The sequence below is a fragment of the Ursus maritimus genome, unplaced genomic scaffold (assembly GCF_017311325.1).
Source record: "Ursus maritimus isolate PB19 unplaced genomic scaffold, ASM1731132v1 scaffold_11, whole genome shotgun sequence".
NCBI classification, from domain to species: Eukaryota; Metazoa; Chordata; class Mammalia; order Carnivora; family Ursidae; genus Ursus; species Ursus maritimus.
In genome coordinates, this window is record NW_024423453.1 from 13,062,495 (window position 1) to 13,087,705 (window position 25,211).

Below are 25,211 nucleotides of genomic sequence, written 5' to 3' on the forward strand. Positions count from 1 at the left end.
AGAGAGAGAGAGCAGGGTGGTGAGGGGAGAGAGAGAGAATCTCAAGCAGACTCCCACTGAGCGTAGAGCCCGATGCTGGGCTCGATCTGATGACCCTGAGATCAAGACCTGAGCTAAAACCAAGACTTGGACACCCAACCAACTGAGCCACCCAGGCACCCCTCTAAGCATTTATGTAACTTATGTTTGGTTCAAAAGCTACAGTTCGAAGAGGGTTTATATTTTTAAAAATTGAAATAGCCAAAGTAGGACTATGTTAAATATCGAAAGCATAGTGAATAAGGCCAAGTTAAATGGTGGTGGGGTAAAAGGTCCATGGTAGACTAAGTTGAGTAGCAACCAATAACAGTAACAATACAGTTCAACTGTTCAATAAGGCCCTACACCAAGGGGTTTCTGGAATTACTTTTTTCTCTTTTTTTAATAACAGCTTTATTGAGATATAATTAACAATTCATCCATTTAAAGTATACAGTCCAATGGTTTAATATGTTTACAGAGTTGTATAGCCCTCACCACAATCAATTTTAGAATATTTTCATCTCTCCCCAATAAACCCTGCCCATTAGTAGTCACTCCCCTTTCTCCCCTACTCTCCCATTCCGCAGCCCTAGGCAAGCTCTGGTCTACTTTTTATCCGTATAGATTTTGTATTCTGGACTCTTCATATAAATGGTATCATACAATATGTAATCCTTTGTGATTATCCTTTCACTTAGCATAATGTTTTCAAGGTTCACTCATATGTAGTATGTATCAGTACTTCTTATTGTCAAATAATATCCCATTGTGTGGATATAGCACATTTCAATATCCATTCATCAGCTGATGGGTAGTTAGGTTGCTTCCCCTTTTTGGCTATTATGAGTAGTGTTGTCATGAACATTCATGTACAAATTTTTATTTAGATATGTTTTTATTTTTCTTGGGAGCTTCAAATAAACAATGTAGTTTCAAAAAAAAAAAAATACAGTCTGGCTCCAAAGGTTGTGCTCTTAGCAATTAGGCAATATTGCCACCCTGTATGAGATTTTATTTTTAAAACAAAATAGGCAATGTCACCCCCCCCAAAAAGACAACAACAAAATAATTAAAAATGAAATCTCTGGTGAGAATGTAACCTACCAAAGCTGATTCTAGAAGAAATTTTTAGAAGTTAAATATAGAGTTACCATATGACCCAGCAATGTCACTCCTAGCTAGAATTACTTTTTTTTAATATCTTGAAAACTTTGCTCTGAGTGTAATACATCACTTATGGTTTTGGCCACAGATTAGGCAGTGTGACATAACACACCAGGTCAAGTTGACTCATGTTTGAATCCTGACGCTATCACTCACTACTAGCTATGTGAGTTTTATTTATTTAACTAGTATTTATTAAGCATTCACTATAAGCTGGGTGCTGTACTAGGCTCTGTGGATATAAAGTTGAATGAGACATTTCTCTGGCTATTAAAAGTTCCTGGAATAGTACAGGAATTGGCAAACTACAAAATCTGGCCCACCCGCCTGTTTTTGTACAGCCTGCAAGCTGAGAATGGTTTCTATATTTTTAGATGGTTGAAAAATCAAAAGAAGAATAATATTTCGTGACACACAAAAATTCTGTGAAATTCAAATTTCAGTGTCCATAAATAAAGTTTTATTGGAATGCAGCCATGCTTTTCATTATCGTACTCTCTGTGGGAGCTTTTGCACTGCAGCGGTGCAGTTGAGTAATCATGACATTGGCCACAAGGCTCAAAAAACCTAAAACATAAACTACCTGGCCCATTACAGAAAAAGCTTGCCAACACTTGGTCTGGTGGGACCCATGAGTACAGTGCAGTGGATTAGCATTCAATGAGAAGACCAAGTAGCCATGGGAAAATGTAAAAAGAGACATTTGACCCAGACTTGGAAAGTGAGAGAGCTATCCCTGGTGAAGGGGACATCTGAACTGAGTCCCTGAGGACAAGAATAAATTAGGCAAAAAAAGGAGCTAGGGGTAGCAGGAATAGCAGGAATGAAAGAGGCATTTAGATGTGAGGGCATTCAGATGTGAGGTGGTCCAGTACAGCTCAAAGGTGGGGTTCCAGAGGAGTGAGGAGAGGAAAGAGATCAGGCAAGCAGGCTAAGCTAGCTCCTGGGGTCTCTCAAAGGCACTGGAGACGCAGTAAAAACTTTTAAGCAAAGGAATGAATCAATGAAATTTTTTTGTCCCAGAAATCATTCTGGCGGACAGAGAAAGAGCTCTGGGGTCAGACCAAGTCATGGCTTCTGTTTCTGCCATGTGATGAGCTGCGTGTTCCCTCTCTAACCTTCAGTTATCCTCACCAATAAAAATGGTAGTAATTATAATACAAATCACAAAAATTTTGTGGGGAATAAATTAAATAATGCAAGTAAAGTACCTGGTACAGTGTTTGGTACATAATAAATGCTCAATAATGTTGTTATGGTATCATCATAATTATCATTATTAACAGCATATGTGTGACAATAGAATTAAGGAGATAAAGTCTGAGGATGAAACTGTAGGGAGTCTTGCAAGAGTGCACATTTGAAGCTTACTAACCTTGGCTTACTCGTAAATTTGGGATATTACATTCTTCTCATCGTGATCATGAACATTTAATGATATAAAACAAAGTGCTATGGAATAAAGTAAAAGTAGAGCAGGGTAAGGGGGATTGGGAATGCCAAATGGGCAGTGGGTTACATTATACGGTGTAATTAGTGATTGTAGAATTTCCTGGGATAATTAGGGTGGGGCTCTGCGGGGCCTGGAAGTATCCACTCAGGTAGATCTCCCTCCACGATTACCTGCCCCAAGAAACGTAAGCGGTTGACATCCTTCAGCTATTATGCCTTTCCTGACAGCATTCATCCCCAAAGCAAACATTGTACTCAGCAGTTCCAAGCCAACGACTGACCATGGTGGGAGTACTGAAGTCAGACTACTTCCGGCCAGCATGGGACCCTTCTGGTAAGAAATCTTTCCTCTGGGGTTCCCATCGTCCTGGCTGAGACTTTCTCAGAACCACACTGCAATCTGAGGCTCTTCCTGCCCAATCCTCCAACCTCTTCTATCTCTTTTCACAGGTGTTAGATCTGCATGGTGCCACAGCCTTTTCCTCCTGCTCCGGTTCCCTCTCTCTTCTACCTTCATAGGTGTTTTCCCCAATAACTCTGTTGTCTGTCTAAAGATTTTATTTATTTATTTGTCAGACAGAGAAAGAGAGCACAAGCAGGGGGAGCGTCAGGCAGAGGGAGAAGCAGGCTCCCTGCTGAGCAAGGAGCCCGATACGGGACTCGATTCCAGGACCCTGGGATCATGACCTGAGCCGAAGGCAGACGCTTAACTGACTGAGCCACCCAGGTGTCCCTCTGCTGTGTGTCTAATTCCACATTGGAATCTGCTTTTCGGGGAATCTGAATTGACACAGCCTCACAGAGAAGGTGAGATTTGAATGAAACCTTGAAGGAGGTGATGGAGTTAGCCATACAGATTACCTGGTGGCAGAGCATTTCAGGCAGAAGAGCCCTTCAAAGTCCCTAAGTTAGGAAGGAGGGTGCCTGGCATGTTCCAGGAACAGAAGGAGGCCCACAAAGCTGGGGCAGAGGAAATGAGGGCAAAGTTGCAGGAGAGGAGGGCTAGGAGGTAGAAAGGGGAAGCAGATAGTGTAGGGTCCTTTAGGCCATTTTAAAGAGATTTGTTTTTACTCTGATTTTAAAAGGAATCATTTTAGATTTTGAAGTGAGAAATGACATGATCTGATTTATTTTCCATATATATCCCATATATTTCCATATATATATGGGAAGTGTGTGTATATATACATTTATATGCTTATATGGGAAGCAGCATCTCTTCATAAAGAATCTGGTGTTCAGAAAACATTTATTTTACAAAGTCTCAGTGAGATTTTAAGCCTCAGGAAGTTATCCTTCAATCATTTGGTTTCTCATAGGTTTTCTTGGTGGTGGCTAAGATTTGAAGAGGAATAGCAAATGCAGTTTTATAACCTACTCTAAAAGCTGGTGGGAAATTGAGTCATGACAGCTGCACAGCCATAGTTCTAGATTTGGAGCTCATCCTTTACTCATACCACATTTCTGGCTCCAAAGGTTGTCCACTTGATGCAGTCAATGAGATGCTTTCATTGCACTGATTTTCTTGATCAAGGTAAAGGGCAGGAGAAAAGGCACTTAAGAAGTGAATGAACCAATTTTTATTTAAGAAAATGCTTACAAAAAAGTTATTCTTACCTTCGTAATATTGAAAGCTTGGGGCAGCTGGCTGACTCGGTTGGTAGAGTGTGCAACCCTTGATCTCAGGGTCATGAGTTCAAGCCCCACATTAGGCACGAAGCCTACTTTAAAAAGAGAGAGAGAGGCACTCTAAGTGCTCTTTCTACAGATTTTAAAGCTTATTATGTGATATTCTATCACAAATCTTTCCGTTTTTGCTATCAGGGTTGAATTGAGAAATAAAAAGCACCAGATAACTTACTAAAATAATGGTGAGAAGAAGTAGCAATGGTACTAATTGAAGTCAATGCTTGAATATATGCTCATTAACAGGAAGAAATTATTCTCCTTTGATTCCTTCCTCAAATACTCTTAATTATCATCTAGAAAAATAATGCAATTCTATATTGTTATTATAAATAAATATGTCAGAAATTTGGATTTTGGAATATTCCATTTGTAGCAGCGACTGCTAATACTTCTGGAATATCCACCCTTCTGATTTTTAGCCGATGTCAGGCTGCTTGGCCAGAGACTGCGGCTCCAGCCTTCCTTACAGCTGGTTGTAGCTCCGTGACTCACTGACCAGAGTGGTAATTATGTATGCAATTTCTTTGTCCATCTTTAAAATTTTCAGCCTGATTCCCTTACCGTCCTGCATTCTGGAATGGAGATGGTAGTGGTCGGGCCAAATTAACCATCTAGAGGAGGACAGTCCTCTGGGGTTGGTGGCAAGAATATGAAAGGAACTGTGGTGCCTGGGTATCTTCATGAACCAGAGCCACCTATTCACCTTGAACCCCATGTCTACCTCTGAGCTGTTATGTGAGAGAAAAATAACTGTATGTAGGTTGAGCCACTGATTTTGGGTGGGGGAGGGACCTCTTAGACAAATAATCATATTCTTAAAATTAGTATGTTTAGAAAATTAAATAAGATACTCGTAAATTTTACGAGGTTTCATTCAAATCTCACCTTCTCTGTGAGGCTGTGTCAATTCAGATTCCCCAAAAAGCAGATTCCAATGTGGAATTAGACACACAGCAGAGGGACACCTGGGTGGCTCAGTCAGTTAAGCGTCTGCCTTCGGCTCAGGTCATGATCCCAGGGTCCTGGAATAAATCTACCATAAGCCAACAAAAAGAAGAGCACATAGGCTAGAATAACAAAAGGACTATAGGTAAAAATGATTTAACCACAGAGGAGCTAGTGGGTAGATAGTTTGGCGATTCAATTGTTTTGATGGGGCCTCACATTAAAAACATACCCTGATGGGTAAGGGTGAAATTTTCTATTGAAAAGAGCCGATGTTTCTATTGTTCGCCAAAATGAATAGTGTTTCACTGGTCAAGAACTAAGGTGACTTTTTGGACTTTCTCCTTCCCCCTAGATCTCAGAGTTTTTTCTAAACTTAGAGACACAGAAAAGCCTACGAATATGCTGATTGATCTGGGAATAGGTCTGGAGAACTCATCCTGACCTCACAAAGGTTCTGTGTTGATGGCAACAGCAAGAGTGGGAGTCTGTTTCTTCTGGAGCCCTCTTCAACCTTCCAGAAACACTTCTGAGTCCCATCTCCACAAACATGAGCCAAGAGCAGTTCTTTAGAGATGAAGAGGGCAGGGTTCTCTCTCACCTTAGATCTGAAGAGTGGAGGAGTCATAAATGACTGAGCATGGTGGCAAGTCCCAGTCAGAGTGGAAGAATCTGAGGACTGAGTTCAGAAATGCATGGAATTTACCACCCTGTGGAGACTTCAGAAACATCTGTATCACCCTGAATGAGCACTGAATTTAGTGAACTGGTGGCTTATCCCATAATGATTCGGGTAATTTTTTAAAGTGTAACTTTATATTGTAATCAGAGGCTTCTAAGATTTTTATATATACATATATAATTATGTTGGAGAAGGTCATCCGGAGGACGTGACAGCCAGTTGATCCTGGGGCTGGATCTGGGTACCCACCCCCACCCATGCATGTACGTTCTGCCCACCATTACCACCATGGGATCGATTTTCAAAGATGCAGCCTTGAAAGAGGCTGTTGTTGAGCTATCTGGATGGTATGTGTGACTAAACTCCATGAAGGTCTCTATGTAACCTTTCAAGATTCTGTCAGCCAGTGTGGAGATCTACTAATCTAGCAGCCACTGAAGACAAGCCTTGTAAGTAAGTTCCCTTACTTATTAAAACCGCCACCTCCCCATTTGGAGTGGCCGCTCTTCCTTGGGTCACTCCTTGCCCTTTGTGTACTCCTCCAGTTTGTGAACCAAAAACTTACGTGTTTATTTCACTAACAAGTGATATTGCCTCCTAAAAAAACACCTTTTCAGATTTAGGTTTTCAAGACTTGTTTATAACTTGACAGTTTTCTCATCTGGTACAACTGTAGGTTCAATCTTTGTTTTCATTACTAAGAAAAAAATGATATGGAGGTTGTGAATTGCCTCAGAAATTGGGAAAAGTGGAATTGATTTTAAATGGTTAAAGATGTTGAATGAATGTCTTTGTTGAAGAACTAATATGATGTCATTATAAATTTATGTTCATTATATTTAATAGACATCATAAAGGAACACAATAATTACCTATAATCTTTCTTTGGAATTTCTATCTATCTGCTAATGATTTACAGGCAACTCATTTGAGCTACAGTACACTTCACTGAGGTGGGGAAAACTATGTGAAGAGGGATGAGGGTGGGGAACTGGGTTCAGGTTGAGACAAGTTATATTTGAGATATATATGAAATATCAAACGTTAATAATTGGTATGAATTGGAATATTTCAACCTGAGGTCAGAGGAGAAGTCTGGTCTGAAAATACCAAATGTGGGAATAATCATCTTGAATAAGAAGTTCTGCCTGTAATATTTAACAAATCTAGTTTAGGTTCATGGAGTATCTACTTTTATTTCACATTTAAGTGACTAGATACACATATCTGGAGTTCAGGAAAGAATTGAGTAGTGGGTAAAGAATGCAGCCCTAAGTACACCAACATTTAAGAGTGATGTCAAAGCAGAACCAGCTGAGTAGATGCATAAAAGGTGTTCTAAGACAGTATCATTTCGGTAAAGCAAAAGCAAAACTTGTTTTCTGAAGGCAGCAAATTAGATTTGCTTTGCATTTTTTCTTTTTCTTTTTTTTTTTACTTCTTGGCTTTTAAAGAGCACTTGTATTTAATTTTTATTACTAATTAAAATTAATATTTGGTTAATTTAAAATGTCATTATTTGAAGAGTATTTCAAGGTAGAAATAAAATGCGTACATCTTAGTTTAGATTGAATAAAGGTTTGGGCTTCAATTCAGAGTAAAATAGGAAACAAAAGAATAGTTCTAAGTTGAAATAATTTATTCAGTGGTTCAATTTTAATTGGTTATAATTTTAGATACGTGAATATTACTGATGAAAACAAATTTATAATTTTTTAAAATTTTGGGCCTTTTATTTCACATCAGAAAACCAATTTTAATGAATCCTTTCATATAAAAATGCCATTGTTCAGAGAATAAAGTTTTAATTAAATTAATATGTTCTCTGCAATTGAAACAACACCTAAAGGATAACTTATGAAATAATAAATATTAAATTCATGTTGCTAGTATTGAACCTTAGTTGTAGCACCTGTATTAATTTTTAACATCTTTATTGACATATAATTGGCATACAACAAGATGCACATACTTCAAGTGTTCGGTTTGATGTTTTTGACATATATTCACCCGTGAAATCATCATAATTAAAATAACAAATCCACCACCCCTAAAAGCTTCCTTGTGCTCCTTTGTAATCACTTCTTCCTTCCTCTCCCTCCCCTTCCACCCCCAAGAAACTACTGATCTGCTTTCTGTCAAAGATTTGTTTGCATTTTCTAGAATTTTATATAATAAGTAGAATCATGTTGTATGTAAGTATTTGGGGGAGGGGATTGGCTTTCTTAACCATTTTGAAATTAATCTATTTTTGTGTGTGCACTGATAGTTCACTACTCTTTCTTGCTGAGTAGTTTTCCATTGAATGGATATATCACAATTTGTTTATCCATCATCAGCTGATGGACTTTGGATTATCCAGTTTGGGGCTTTTACAAATAAAGCTGATATAACCATTTATGTACACATCTTTATATGGACATATCCTTTCATTTGTTTCAGACAAATACCTAGGAGTGGAACAGTTGGGTCACATGGTTGAGGTATATTTAATTTTTTAAGATATTACCAGATTCTTTTCCAAAATGGTGTACCATTCCACGTTACCACCAACAGTGAATGAGAATTATAGTTGCTGTATATCCTCTCCAGCACTTGGTATGGTGAGTGTTTTTGATTTTAGAAATTCTCCCAGGTATGTAGTAGTATTTCAAGGTAGTTTCAATTTGCATTTCCCCAATGGCTAAGGTTGTCAAGCATCTTTTCATATGTTTATTTGTCATCTATCTGTACATCCTATTTGATAAAGTGTCTGTTCAAATATTTTGCCCATCTTTATTGGGTTGTTTTATTTTTTATTATTGAGTTCTGGGCATTTCTTCACAGATTTCTTTACAAGTCCTTAATCAGATATGCTATTTACAAATATTTTCACTAAGATTGTGAATTGGCTTTTCATTCTTTAATTGTATCTTTTGAAGAGAAGTTCCTAATTTTGATGAAATTCAATTTACTAATTTTTCTTTTATAAATCAAGCTTTTGGCGTTGTATCTAAGAAATCTTTGTCTAACTCAAGATTGTCAGGACATCTCCTATGTTTTCTTCTAGAAGTTTTATAATTTTACGTCTTTCATTTGTGTCTATGATCCATTTAGAGTTAATTCATGAAGACAGATTATTCTGAGCCATGAAACAAATCCCAGTAAATTTAAAATGACTTAAGCCATATGAAATTTATTCTCTGAACTTAATTGAATTAAATTAGAAATCAGTTACAATCTGGGACAATCCCAGATATCTGGGAACTAAATAGTATATTTCTACATACCATGGGTCAGTAAGAAATCAAAAGGGAAATTAAAAATTATTTCCAGCTCAATGAAAATGTGGCATGTCAAACTTTGTGGGATGCAGCAAAAACATTATTTATAGCACTAAAATCTATAGCATTAAAGTGCTATATTAGAAAAGAAGAAAGATCATTGCATTAGTGACACCAGTTTTACATCATAGGGTACTAAAAAAAGAACAAATGAGACCCAAAGTAAACTGTAAAAAGGAAATAATAAAGGTCAGAGTAGGGAAAACAGTCAGATAGAAAACAGAAAAATAATAGATAAAATCAGTGAAAATCCAAAGACAGTTCTTTGAGACAAGAAAATTGATAATCCTCAGATCAGGAAGTAGAGAGAGATGGAGGGGGAGAGGGAATAGGGGGGAGAGAGAGAGAACACAAATTACCATATCAGGAATGAGAGGTAAATCACTACAAGTTCTACTAATATTTTAAAAATGAGAGAATATTATGAATGACTTTATGCCAATGAATTTTACAGCTTAAGTAGCAAAGTTCACTGAAGAAGAAATGGATAACCCGAATAGTCCTACATCTAGTAAATTGAAATTGTAATTTAAAACTTTCTGACAGATATATTCTAGGTTCAGATGTCCTCATTAGTAAATTCTACCAAACATTTAAGGAAGAAAAAAACCCCATCCTATAAAAATTATTCCAAAAAATGGAAGTGGATGGAATAATTCCCAAATAATTCTACAGTGCTAGCATTACCTGATAGCAAAACCAGATGAAGTCATTAAAAGGGAAAAATATACAAATCAATATTGCTCATAAGTATAGATACAAAAAGTATAAGTATACATAAGTATAGGTTAACAAAATATTAGCAAATCAAATGAAAAAATGTGTAAAAAGGATAATATATTTTGACCAAGTGGCATTTATTCCAGGAATGTCAGACTGGCTTAGCATTCAAAAATCAATGTACTTCACCATATAAAGAGATTAAAAAGAAAAATCATATGAATATCTGAGCAAACACAGAAAAAGGCCTGTGACAAAATCCAACATCCATACTGATTAAAATTCTCAGTGAACTAGGATGAAAATGAGCTTCTTCATCCTAATAATAGACATTTTCAAAAAGCCTGCAGCTAACATCATATTTAATGATGAAAAATTGAATTACTTTCTCCAAAGATAAGAAACAATACAAGAATGTTTGCTCGTATTACCTCTACTCAACATTGTACTAGAGGTTCTAGCCAGAGCAATAAGGCAAGGGGGGAAAAAGTCATCTTGTTTGGAAGCAAGAAATAAAAACTCTTATTTGAACACAACGTAACAGTTTACGTAAAAACATTTAATGGATTCTCTAAGAAAAGCTGCTAGAGCTAATAGTATACAAATTTAGCCAAGTTGAAGAATACATGATCAATATTTGAAAATATTGCAGCAACAAAAAATTAGAAATTGAAATTGTAATAAATTTTAATAAAGCAATGCCATTTACATTAGAATCAAAATATGAAATATCAGGAATAAGACCAACAAGAGATGTGCAAGTCCTATGCCCAGAAAAGCTCAAAACATTGCTGAGAAAAACTATAGAAGATTCAAAATTTGTTAATAAGTTAAATAAATGAGAGATACTGTATTGATACATTGGAAAGCTTAGTATTTTCAACTCTTTCCAAGTTGATTTATATATTCCATGCAACTCCCGTCAAAATACCAGCAAGTTTTTTCCAGACAATGACTATCTATTCAAAAATAAACATGGAAATACAAAAAAACTGTATTAGTCAAAACAACTTTGAAAAAGAACAAAGTTGAGAATTTTACACTACGTGACTTTAAAACTTATTGCAAAGCTACAATAATCAGATCAGCAACAAAATAGACAAAAACATTAAGGAAACAAATTGGAGATTTCAGAAATAAATTTTAAAAATATATAGTCAGTTGATTTTCAACGAATGTACAAAAGAGAACTGACTTTTCCTGTCTTTTCAACAAATGGTGCTAAATAATTTGATATCCACACGCAAAAAAAAATGAACTTCAGGGGTGCCTGCGTGGCTCGGTTAGTTAAGTGGCTGCCTTCAGCTCAGGCGATGAACTCAGAGTCCTGGGATTGATTTCTTCATCAGGGTCCTTGCTTAGCAGGGAGCCTGCCTCTCCCTCTACCTGCCGCTCCCCCTGCTTGTGATCTGTCTCTCTGACAAATAAATAAATAAAAAGTATTACAAAATTAACTTCAATTCCTACCTCTTACCTTTTATCATATAAAAGAATTAATTGAAGATAGAACATAGACCTAAATGAAAAACCCAAAACTTTAAAATCAAGATCACAAAAATTTTTCTCCTCTTTTCATCTGGTGACTTCCAAGTTCCAAGAACAAAAACATGTCCATACAAAGTCTCATACACAAATGCTCCTAACAGCTTTATTTGTAAAAGCTCAAAACTGAAATTAACCCGGATTTCTATGAACAGGTGAAAAGATAAATAAATTATGGTGTATCCATACAATGGATGAATCTCAAAATAATTACATTGAGTGAGAGAAACCAAACAAAAAGGAGAACACATTATAGTTTTCCATTAACATAAATATTGAGAAAATGCAAACTAATCTATAGTAACAGAAAGTAGATCAGTAAGTGCCTGGAAATGGGGAGGGGGGAGAGAGTGACAAGATTACAAAGGGGCAAGAGAATACTTCTGAGAGTGATGGATATACTAATTATCTTGATTGCGCTAATAGTCTTATAGGTGTATGACCGTGTGTATCTCAAATTGTGTATTTAAATATGTACAATTTATTATATTTCAATCATACCTCAATAAAGCCGTTAAATTTTTTTCATTGAATTGATTACCTTTTCTAGAGGCTTGATATTTTTGTGATATTAAGATTTCCTAACCCAGAATATGCTTTGTTATTTGCTTTGCCTTTGGACCCTTCAATAAGTTAGTATAGATTTTGGGGGTTTTGTTTTTTTAATATTAAGTTCTATATTTTCGTGTTTAACTTAATTATTTACTGTTACCTGTTTTATGCGTGTTTGCTTTTTTTCATTTGTATGTCTGTTTATTGCCAGTAAAGAAAAAGCTATAGATTTTAAAATATATATTTATCTGAGTGACTGATCTAATTATCAAATTATTAGTTTTTTATTTTTTTACTTTAAAACTGCAATTTGGGAGGTTTTTAGATGTACAACTGTATCATCAGCCCTACATTTTTTCTCTTCTAGTGGTGTTATAAATAATCATTAAACTTTTTTATTGCATTTAGTGGAACTTCCAAAATAATACTGATTAATACACCTGATGGTGAATGTTTCTGTCTGTGCTCTTAAAGGAAGTGCTTTTAGCATATGTGTTTAGGATGATGTTTTAGGTAAAGGTGATAAACATGGTAAATATAGATGTACCTGTTCTGGCTTATTTTCCTTTACTAAAAAAGGTTGGGAAGCTAAAACTACATTTTCCAGAATTCTATGCATTAAAGCTTTTTTTCATTCTTTGACATTTTCCAAGTTTTCCACAATAAACACATAATTAACTTCCCAAAGTACACATTGCCAGTAAGTGGTCAAGCCAAGTAAATATATGCAAGCAGATCTGTCAAAACACTATTCTTTTTTTTCCTAAATACTATTCTATTGTTTGCTTCTCACTAGGTTTATTAGTATGTTACAATTGCATTATTTGATATCTAAAGTTTATTTGCATTATCTATTTCACCTGAAAGATTTAATAAGGGCAGCATGGCATACATGTTGGTATTTGTCTTTTGGTGACCTTAGGTGTGTGTTCTTTGGTTTTGCTATTTTTAGCCCTGTTCACTTATGAAAAATATTATCTGTAGCTATTAATGTGATCTTTTTTGTTCCTGCTTCGTTACAAAGCAAGCTACTCATTTGTTGAGGAGGTAATTTCAATATTTCAGAAGTTGGTTTTGTCCCTTCCTGCTCTTACCCTTCGGGTATCCCTCTCAGAGCAGTTAGCATGCTATACCAAAGAAGCCTCTCTGCTTAACCCAGACTTCACAGAATAATCAAATGTCAGAGCTGGAAGAAGCCTTAGAGATCATTCGAGTCCAATCCTTTCATTCCCCAGATGTGAAACGCGAGGTTCAGATAGTCAAGCTAATAGTCACATGGATTTTGAAAAGCTGAAGCTGGGACTAGCACCCAGATCTTTTGACCTGCACTCCAGTGCCTTTTCCATGATTGCGAACTCTCTCCACATTTGCTATACTTTCATTACAAAGCCTATTTTAAGAGTTAAGCAAACTGAATTATAACTACATTTCAAGAGGATACTTTGAAGCAAACTTTTTAAAAAAGGAATCAGCTCCTAAAATATATGTATATTAAGATGTATGTGTGCATGAAGACACATGCTCCCCATCCCCACCTCCACACACAAATCAGAGAGGAGGGGTGGGGGGAGGGAGGGAGTGGAAAGTCTTCCATTTATGGCTCACTTTAACCCAACACTGTACACAGTCCTTGATTTCCTGGAATTTGGCTCTTAGCCTCCGTCTTTCTAGGCGCTATGCCTTCTTTCCGTGGCTTGCATCGACAGTTTCCAAGCCATCCAAAAGAAGGTGTAAATCCGCTTTTGTGGCATGATGCTTTAACTATAAAAGCCAATTCTTCTGCTCCCAAATTTCAGCTTTAAGATATCATCTTTACATAAAGCAGGCACGACGTGTCTCTAAATGGGGAGCAGAAGGTAGAAAACTAAAATCTCTTCAGGATGGTCTTGCATCTACTCTCTCAGAGAGATGGGACAGCCTTCTCCCTTTCATTTCTGAAGCTAAGAGCTTTCTGCCCTGTTGAAAAGTACAGTCGTCCCCCCTTATGTACGTTTAGCTTTCCACGGTTTCAGTTACCTGCAGTCACCACAGTCAACCACAGTCCCAAAGCAGATGACCCTCCTGCTGACATATGGTCAGACAGTAGCAGCCAACATGACATCACGACGTCTGTGTCGTTCACTTCATCTCATCACATAAGCATTTTATCATTTCACATCATAGGAAGAGGGGTGAGCACAGTTCAATAAGATATTGTGAGACAGAGAGAGAAACCACATTCACACAACTTTTATTACAGTATATTGTTATAATTGTTCTATTTGATTATGATTTATTGTTGTTAATCTCTTGCTCTGCTTAATTTATAAATTAGACTTTATCGTAGATAGGTATGTGTAGGAAAAAAACCTGTAGTTTCTATAGGGTTCAGTACTGTCTGCGGTTTCAGGCATCCACTGGGGGTCTTGGAATGTGTCCTCTGTGGATAAGGGGGAACTCCTGTATTACCATTGCTATTGTTTTCCCATCCCTATCATAGTTTCCAAATGTGTTACCCTACTAGACTGACCACACAGCTTCAATGAAACAGAATCTTTTAAACATAAAAATAAACCGGGAAAAATCTGATTTGTCAGAGATCTCATCACTCTGTCATAAAACTTTTGCTTCATTAAATCTTGATTATTCTCGTTCTCAACATTAGGGACCCTAACTTCTTTTTTTTTTTTTTAATTTTATTTATTTATTCGACAGAGATAGAGACAGCCAGCGAGAGAGGGAACACAAGCAGGGGGAGTGGGAGAGGAAGAAGCAGGCTCGTAGTGGAAGAGCCTGATGTGGGGCTCGATCCCATAACACCGGGATCACACCCTGAGCCGAAGGCAGACGCTTAACCGCTGTGCCACCCAGGTGCCCTGGGACCCTAACTTCTATAATCGTATATTCTTTCCACAAATGCTGGCTAATTTCTCAGGTGTTTTTCACATCTCTTTTATTCTTTTCTAATTTCTAGCTGTCTTGACTCCATTACTTATTTCTTGCCTCCCTCTTTAAAAAAACCACCACCCTGCTTTCATGCCGAGGGAACTTGGTAAGACACTGAGAAGCATCACCAGCATTATAAACCTATGAAAAATCTCATGCCAGTGGATCACCTGAGTAGCAAATACATGATGCTTCCCCTGCCGCTATGATGATTATTTCTGCTCTTCAAATGAATGGGGTAGACCCTGAAGGCTATCCTGGTAAATAAATGTGAGACCTGTCATTTCTATAACTGGGGTAATGTCTTCTTGACATAGTTAAGTATAAAAGCTGTGTACATTCTGCATCTCCTCAGTAAATTTTATATATATATAATCTCCATCCAAATTTATCTCATTAAAAACAAAACAGCAGGCTAAAAATGGAATCGAGTCGCTCATGCTAACTTCTATGTCACCAAACAGAATTTAGTTTTAGGGTTCCCGAAAACAGAATCTTCAACCAGTCAGCCAGATGTTACCTGATCACATTAGTTAGGTGATCTGCCTGATAGATCCCTACCATCCCCTAAAGGAAAATAATCTTGCAATAACCAATCCACTTTTGGCCTAGGATAACTTCCTTATTTTTGCTCTTTTCTGACTTTAAAAGTCTTTCATTTTGTTCAGCTCTTTGGAGCTCCTTTCTATCTGCTAGATTCAGTGCTGCCTGACTGATGAGTCACCGAATAAAGCCAATAAGATCTTTAACATTTACTCAGTTGAATTTTGTTTTTTAAAATCTTAAACAAGTTCTTTCTAGCTCTGTGTTTTGGCAATTTTTAAATTGACAGATTCTCTAGGCATCTTATTAAGAGTATTGTGCCAGCATTCTGCCTTTAAGACCAAAAAAGCAAAGCACAATGAGGATATGAGAACAACATCCTTGCTGGTATCACTTATTAACAGTTTCCTTTGACAAAATTCTTCCGATTAGATTATTTTTAGTGATAAAATTGGAAATGTCTTAATGAAGTTCAAAGGTTCAGATAATTAGGAGTTCATACAGTGTTAGATGTAGATGAACCATTTAACCAAAGATACTGTATAAAACTAAGCATGTTTCATTTTTTTTCAAGTTGACTTCATAAAACACCCTTCCAAGTTTTTGTATTTTTCACAGAAAGCTACAAGGGCTCGCTGATTTGGGGGACTTGAGCCCAGTGATGAAGCAAGTCTCTGGCAAGCTTGTCTGTACCTCTGATATCACTTGAATTCAGGGGATGGCAAATACAGCTATGATGTTGCCGCTTACGAATTTTAACCCTTTTTAAAGTGAACTGTGAGTGAATAGCTATGTTAATATGAAAGACAAGAAATTCAGCTCTGCTTGAGGAAAAAGAAAACCCCTCTCAAAACAAAATATCTTCTGAGATATAAAAGAATGTCAAATCTATCCAAAATTAAATTTGAATATTCAAGGAATTCCAGCAGTATAAATTCATTTGTGAAACAAGTTTTTAAGGGACACAATATACATTTGGATATTGGACGTGTGTTTTATAAATCTTCGTCCTTTGTTTGCCAGCTTATATGTTGGAATGTTAGAAGAAAAAGCCTCCTTGGCTTCTTTCCACTAAATATTGAAATTTTCTTTGCTTCTTATTTAAAACAACATGAGCTTATGCAAAGTGCTTCACACAGTAGTATTTTTTGCTGTGGAGAGGGAAAACCAATTAAGAATAATTTCAAAACCATTTTAAATTCTAACAATCACTTTTAAAATGTTATTATTAAAAGAGAGAATGACATAATATTATTTAACCCAATGTAAAGAGAGCGATTCTTCAAAGAAATCATGAGAACAATCATAAAAGGTGAATTGGTAGTCTTTGTTGATGGAGTAGGGAAGGGCATTCCCAGAAGAGAAAATACCTGGACAAGTCCTTGGCAAAGTAAAACAACCTGGAGACATTTGGAGAACTGCAAACTCTTTGATATGGCAGAAGCAAGGTATATGTTCTGAGTTGAGGAGGGTCCTTGCCGAGCATTAAGGATGGGAAAGCAATCAAGAGCCAGATACTGGTTGGAATTTTATGTTCCACTAAGGTGCTAAGAGTTCCTGGAGGGGGCCACAAAAGGGTTTCAAAACAGGGAAACAACATGATTATATGTGTTGCTTTTGTACAGTTGACTTTGGCAGCAATATGGCGGACGGAATGAAAGATTATAAGACTAGTAGCAGAAAGAACTAAGAAAATAGTCAGAAGGTACAAACTTCTAGTTATAAAATAAATAAGTCACGGGTGTAATGTATGGCGTGGTGACTACAGTTAACAATGCTGTATTTGAAAGTTGCTAAGAGAGTAGATCTGAAAAGTTCTCATCAGTAAAAAAAAAAAATTGTCATTATGTGTGGTGGTAGATGTTAACTAGATTTATTGTGGTGGTCATTTTACAATATATGCAAATATCAAATCACTATGTTGTACACCTGAATTAATATAATGTTATGTCAATTATATCTTAATATAAAAAGGGGGAAGGAAAATTGTGCAATAGTATAAAAAGGAAAAGGTGAAACAGTGGGATGGAATTGAATGAATATGGGGGAGGAAGGTGAGAGTGGAGACTAGGGAGGTTCTGTGTTTTGACCTGAGCTACTCCTGAATGGGACATGCCAAGAAAGGGGATGTAGGAGAGACAGTGGTTTCAAAGAAGACATTTGTTCCACATGAGTTCTGTTGCCTGTAAGATGTCCAGAACATATAGCCCTGGAGCTTGGGAGGAAAGGTGAGATGAATATCTGGGATTTGAAGCCAAGAAGTGAAGTTCCAATCTTGAGGATGGATGTGATTGGTGAGGGACGGTTAGATAGAGTGAGAAGAGAGATCCAAGGACAAGACCATTGGAAGCATCAATATTTATGGAATGAGAAGAAAGAAAGGACAAAAAAGAGACAAAAGCAATGGTGAGAGAGGTAGGAAGAGAAGAAGGAAGGCATGGTGTCTTCCTTATATTTTAACAAACTGAACTCATCACTCATTATTACCTGAGACTCTCAGGTGCTTTTCTATTTCTATGCCTTTATTTGTGACCTTTCATTCTTTTAAAAACACTTCCTATTAAAATCCAAGCCACTTCTCAGAGTCTAACTAGAATACCAGGTCTTTTCTGAAAAACTTTCCCAATCCATTACTGTTTTCTCATCACCCTGTTTTCTCAAAAGCCCCAGTGTTATGAAATTGAATCCAACTGTATTATTTAAGGCAATCTTTATTTATTAATTCCTTTAAACATAGAAATAATACATGTCAATGTAAATAACATTTTAATGAGAAATATTCTAAAATAGAACAATTTGTCAGAAAAGTGGCACTGTCTCACATTTTTGCATATCTCTTTAATGCCTGATTTAAGAGAAGACAGCTAGATTATCATAACCTCTTTTGTGCTCAGTCTGTTGTGATTAGCTATTTTGGTTAAAGCACAGGAAGAAAATTCAGCCTTACACAGATATGTAGTTGGAAAAAGAAGGGCATGTTGTGATAGTCTTTTCAGAAGACTCTAAATAGTCTTTATTTTTGTGTATATTAAACCAAAACTTAGCAAGGTGTTGTGTATTAAAGGTTAGTTGTAATGTGGAATGGAAACCATATCAATAAAATGCTCAAATTGTTATATGAAAATCCATTGGGCTGTTTTGCAATTTGAATGGCCATGCATGATTTTGTAACATCACTCACACATTTGTCATTTTGCGAGTAATGATTCGCTGAGTTATGCAGGTCTTTGAAATGTTGACCTACTTCAGGATCACTGTCAAGCTCATCAGAAAAGCCCTTAAATATTGGCAAACTGCCAAGCTCACAGTAGTGAATACAACTTTTTCCAATTCTAATTTTTACTTAAAATCTCAAGTTTTATCATTGGAAATAAAGACCACCAGCTATTTTTTTCAGTGTAGGAGTCTCACTTCCGTAATTTTCCAGAAAATGTCATACCATTCTATTCTGAATGTAAATCCTTTGTATATATGTCCTTTCTAAAGGTAAGAGGAAAGAATGGCTTAATTCCTATTTTTATTTCCTTTCAGCTCATAACAAAGTTTCTTGGGATTAGTAGGTCCTCAACAAGTACCCGTGGCTTTTTTTTTTTTAAAGATTTTATTTATTTATTTATTAGACAGAGATAGAGACAGCCAGCCAGAGAGGGAACACAAGCAGGGGGGGTGGGAGAGGAAGAAGCAGGCTCATAGTGGAGGAGCCTGACGTGGGGCTCGATCCCATAACGCCGGGATCACGCCCTGAGCCGAAGGCAGACGCTTAACCGCTGTGCCACCCAGGCATCCCATACCCGTGGCTTTTAATTGAATTTATTTTCACCATGAATTTAAACTGGTTTCCATATGTCCCCGTTTGCCTGAGGCAATCCCCATTTATGCCTATTCCTCAGTGTATCATCCAGTTTAAATTTTTTTTCCTGATGTAAACAAGTAGTATTAAGTATTGTATTAAAATAAGTGAGGATCAACATGATGGGCCTTTATCTTGTACTACAGTTTCATGCAGAAGTGTGAGAGTAGTATGCAGGAAAAAGAATTCTCACCTTAACACACGTAAAAACAATGAGAGATAACCTTACCTTTCCATTCCAGAATCTTTGAAAATGCAAAATAAGAATCACTATTCAGGACGATATATGCAGAGTCTTAACTGATAAAATGACTTACACTTGGACTCAACTGGCTAGGAACAGCTACGTCCTTCTAGTCTTGGGGGTGGAGGAAGAATATTCAACACCGTTGCCCCTACAGTCTATTTAGTGTTCCAGCCAATTTTGCCATGGCCCATGCCCAGGTTTCAAGATGTAACGAACTTCCAGGCTGCTAACCAGCAGGAACCTTAGGGAATGTGGTAATTACAATTTAGGTGTCTCTGAGATACGTGCAGGAACTGGAAGCTGGTAACCATAATGTAAAAGGATTGTAATGATTGAATACTCTTGCTCCCACAGTTTTGTCGGTATTTTATGGTATAAATCTTCAAAATTTTGTTTATTTTGTTATCAATGCTTTTTAAAAAAAAAAAAATCACAATCAACTGTTTTGGCAGTAATGAGCTAAAACCCCAGACTGTTTAATGAAAAACTAGGTACCGAGTTTCTGTTTCTCAAGAAAGCTAATGATGAAGGTGTAACTTGCTAAAATGTTAAAATTCCCCATCCAACAAGAGGGCCATAAAGGCTGCCTCCCTGAAAACCAAAAAATACCCACTTCAAAAGTTATTGTTATTTTAAGATGACTGTGCCTGGAGATCATGACTTAACTCAGATGCAGCTGCAGAAAGTTATCTACATGTCACTCTGTGAAGCACGACTTTCCATTTGGATCAAAGGACTTCATTTTAGATTTTAAGTTTTCTTATGGCCATACGAAAAGTGAAACAAGACCTATTATTTATTTTAACAGAATAACTTCACAGATGGTTAAATGATGAGAATCTTATATCAGATGTTACAAATAGAACACCAGCCAGTTAAAAACAGTTGTTCTTTCCCCATACAAATCCTGGGTGGGGGGGGGAAGTAAAACTATATAGAGTTCATTTTGCCGAGATAAAACACCTGACACTATTGTGAAAGCCATTACAAATTTACAAATTTATTTTAAAAGTTGGGCATGGAGATAAAATTATTTGCTTTACACAGTAATAAAACAAATTCAAATTGTGATGGAGAACCTTGTAAAAACATGGTAAAAATAATGTTCCACTAAATTAAGACATATACATTGAATAAATGTGCTTCTTGTATTGGTTGTGGTACCTACGAAATTCGTAAATGCATCTTAAAAGGGCGATGATGATCTAATAACTGAAATAGAAGCTAGAGTTGTCGAATTTTAGAAATATTTTGTACATACTTGCAGTTAGAGTAATTGAACTATATATACATACATATTTTGCAAACTTGACGTTGAAATAAAAAATAATTCAGATTCAATGTAGAAGAAGGTGCTTTCTTTCTCTGCCACTCATCAAAGTTTAGAAATGTTTGAACCCTTAAAGAAGTTCTTTGTAAACCAAAGTGCAATACAATAATATTGAACTCACTTGTAAGCGTTCGAAATTGGGGCGCCTGGGTGGCTCAGTCGTTAAGAGTCTGCCTTCGGCTCAGGTCATGATCCCAGCGTTCTGGGATCGAGCTCCAAATCGGGCTCCCTGCTCAGCGGGAAGCCTGCTTCTCCCTCTCCCACTCCCCCTGCTTGTGTTCCCTCTCTTGCTGCCTCTCTCTGTCAAATAAATAAATAAATAAAATAAGAAGGAAAGAAAGAAAGAAAGAAAGAAAGAAAGAAAGAAAGAAAGAAAGAAAGAGAAAGAAACTGAGTCACAGAGAACTTAAGGAACTTGCAAAAGTTTATGCCATCAGTGACCGGAAATCAAGGAATCCAATTTAAGCTCCTTGTTCCAGAGTCTGCCACCAACTACATCACCTCTGGAGGCAATAGTTGATGATTATCTTCCATTTCTATTGTCACTGATGTAGTTTAAATCCTCTCCGCTCCGGGTAGTTATTTTTCAATATCTGATGCACTGCTACTAGAGCAGAGGCTAGAGAACATACTCTACCTCCCGTACTACTTACTCCCAAAGTAACTTTCTAACACACGCATCTAAACAGCCACATCCCAAACCTAACAAAACAGGAACAAAACACAATAACCACAAGAAATCCATCCCTCACTTTCGTATTTATTTGTTTAAAAATGTTTGTTAGCGCTTTGTTGCTTTAAGATAAAGTCCAAAGTCTATCGTGGCACCAAGGACCTTTTAATCTGATCCCAGTCAACTCTTCCGACTAGCTTCTAGCGCCCGGGACACCGCTCACTGCTCCAGCCTTCATTCTCCGGCTGCACCTCTCGGCAAGTCCTTAAATGTTCATGCCCATTTGTGTCTCCATGTCCGTGTTAGGATTTCACTCGGCCAGCAGTATCCTTCAGCCTTCCTCCTTCTCTTTTTCTCTGTCTTGCTCTCTGCTTCCCTCCTCGTCTACCTTCTTACCTTCTACCTCCCTTCTACTCACTCTTTCTCTTCACTCCCCCTTCCTTCCCATCTCTTTCTGTATACAAAATTCCAGCTCAGTTTTTCTCTTGGCAGTATCCCATAAGCACCCCTTTCATCACCAGCAAAATTATTTTCTTCTGAGATACCATAATATAGTAAACCTCTACTGTAGCACATGTCGTATAGTATATCGTAATTTGCATTTCTACCTAGCTCCCCAGTTAACTAGTGAGTTGTTTGTGTGTAGGGGTCATGTTTTACTCACCTTTATCCCCAGCACCTACCACTTTGTGCAAGGTACACAGTTAGGTACTTGAAAAATATCCTGTAAAATGATTTCTCTATTTATTGGGCCATCTAATAGGGTCAAACACATTGATAGCTCTCCATAAATGCTTTTTAAAATGAGTAACCCTGTATCTTCTTGTTCTTTGGAATTAGCATAGATCTAATTCTGAGATGCCTATGGATTTGTTAGGGAGGATTATAAAACCTGCCACAGGATAATCAAGGCCTCCTCACTAGCAAAGCTTCATATTAAGCCACAGTTGATACTGAGATGCATAGAAATCACTCTAGATCATTAAGTATGTCAAATAAATATATAGTATATTTATATATTTACATAAAAATAGTGTTTTGTTGGCTTCAAAGTAATTAATTAATAAATGTATAATTAAGCTATTTATATGATTATATTGTATTAAACTTGTGGCAATAGCTATAGAATTTGTCTTTATTCTTTTTTAAACATCAATGGAACAAAATATAGATAAGCATTTCTTCTTTGAGTTTCTGTAATAAAGGCACTGGGATAATTTTTTTTCTTAAATATTTTATTATGTTATGTTAGTCACCATACAGTACATCATTAGTTTTTGATGTAGTGTTCCATGATTCATTGTTTGCATATAACACCCAGTGCTCCATGCAATATGTGCCCTCCTTAATACCCATCACTAGGCTAGCCCATCCCCTCACCCCCCTCCCCTCTGAAACCCTCAGTTTGTTTCCCAGAGTCCATAGTCTTTCGTGGTTCATTCCCCTTCTGTTTACCCCCCCCTTCATTCTTCCCTTCCTTCTCCTACCGATCTCCCTGCTATTCCTTATGTTCCACAAATGAGTGAAACCATATGATAATTGTCTTTCTCTGCTTGACTTATTTCACTTAGCATAATCTCCTCCACTCCCGTCCATGTTACTGCAAACGTTGGGTAATCTTTCTGATGGCTGTGTAATATTCCATTGTAAATATGGACCACATCTTCTTTATCCATTCCTTTGTTGAAGGGCATCTCGGCTCCTTCCACTGTTTAGCTATTGTGGACAATGCTGCTATAAACATTGGGGTGCATATGGCCTTTCTCTTCACTACGTCTGTATCTTTGGGGTAAATACCCAGTAAGGCACTGGGATAATATAACAAAGCAGTGCAAAAGAAACACTAAATGTGAGAAAATACTTTAAGGAATTATTCATAAATGGGCATAAGTAACAGCCAAACAGAGCAAGTCAATTCTCCAGGAAACTTCATTAAATGGTAAACATATGAAGCAGAGGGTAGGATGAACTATGATAGGTGTGCATGATGTATAAGTAAGAAAATGATAATCCCAAAGTCCAGCCAAAACACAATAAATTAAGAGTAGATTGGATTGCATTTGTCAGTAGAAAGCCTTTGATGGAAAAATTTCTGGATTTGCCAGTAAAAAACTACATAGAGCATATGGTTCATCAAAACAGGATTCTTTATATTTTTTTTAAAAATCAAATATTTTAAGTAATCTGTGAAATTACTAAGATTTTTAATTTCTTCACAGATCAATATAACATGAAAATTAGTTTAAAAAATCTCTGAAAATTCAGAGTAAAGTTTAAGCTTGTATTTAATTTCCAGTTGAGTAGAATGCTTTTACACTAACGTTCCTATAGATTTTTCTAGAACCATTTATTTGAATAATATTTATCATTATATCATAACTAAGATACACTTAGAGTATTTTTATTTATTACAAAGACAGCTTTTTGAAGGGGTCTTTGACTACCTTGACTTAGACCTTGATTGTAATGTTGGGAGGATAATGATGCAATTAGACTGTAGGAAATCAAGAAGTGGTGGTCATTTCTTCCTTGCATTTCTCTTGCTTTCTTCCAAGTTTATACTTCAGCATAATTGAAAACCACAGGGGTTCCAGACCGTTAATTTCTCAAGGTCAGTTCTTGATGCTAGGCTGATTTTCCTTGTGTTTATTTCTTCCCTGCTATACACGCCCAATGGCTTCAGCCTTATCAACCATTCTCTTTGATATCATTAGTATCTTCTCTGGTGTTCGCTGACTCTATAATGAGGAGGATATTATCTCGCTAGCTCCTACCTCCCTAAAAACAAGCATAGGAGATACTTTTCATTTAAGAATTTTACTGTTACTCACTGTGGGACAGAGTCTTGATAAAAACGATCAGACGAAAAAATCACAATGTTCAAGAAAACTTACAACATTTTTTTAAAAGGACATTATTTTTTTTTACTACACTTGATCTTAGCCAAAAGGCCGAGAAGCGATGGACATTATTTTTTTTTAGAACTATTTCAGGAAAGGAAAGTGCAGAGAGTTCTCATATAAGCCCTGCCCCCACCCTTATAACGTTTTAATGCATATTGTCTCCTCACAATTTCCTGATATGGGAAGGCCTAGAAACTCTCAGGACACCTGTTCTGCTCTGTTATTTTTGGTGACAGATATCCTGTATTTCCAGCTTTCCTGTTTCTAGGCCCAAAGATCCCTTTCCCTATAAAGGCCTACATTCCCAGTTACATAGGCCTACAGATGCAAAATGATAGGTATATGTTTGAGTTATTTTGGGGGTATGCGTTTCAGGGCCTTTCAGTCTTGATTCCCTTCACAGTGGCCTCACAAGTCAACCTACAGCAAGCTCTCCTATGATGTTACCACATCTGTAAACTTTCTTTGAATAGTCATGATTCCTGGGTGTCTTGGGGATAGTACAAAAAATAAGCCTGAATGAGTGAATTTTCAGTTTTATTAGCATGTAATGCCTGATGCATCATGAGGCATGTATTACGGATGTCTTTAGTTTAGCCTAAATGTGCTCATTCCATCAACGTTTATATGTAAGTCACCAAAAAAAAAAA

The 25,211-nt window shown here is 36.7% G+C and overlaps 1 pseudogene; it reads right to left on the reverse strand.

The window, feature by feature from the left end:
• Positions 1–24,495: 24,495 nt before the first annotated feature.
• LOC121101905 lies at positions 24,496–24,621 on the reverse strand (annotated as a pseudogene).
• Between the last annotated feature and the right edge of the window lie 590 nt (positions 24,622–25,211).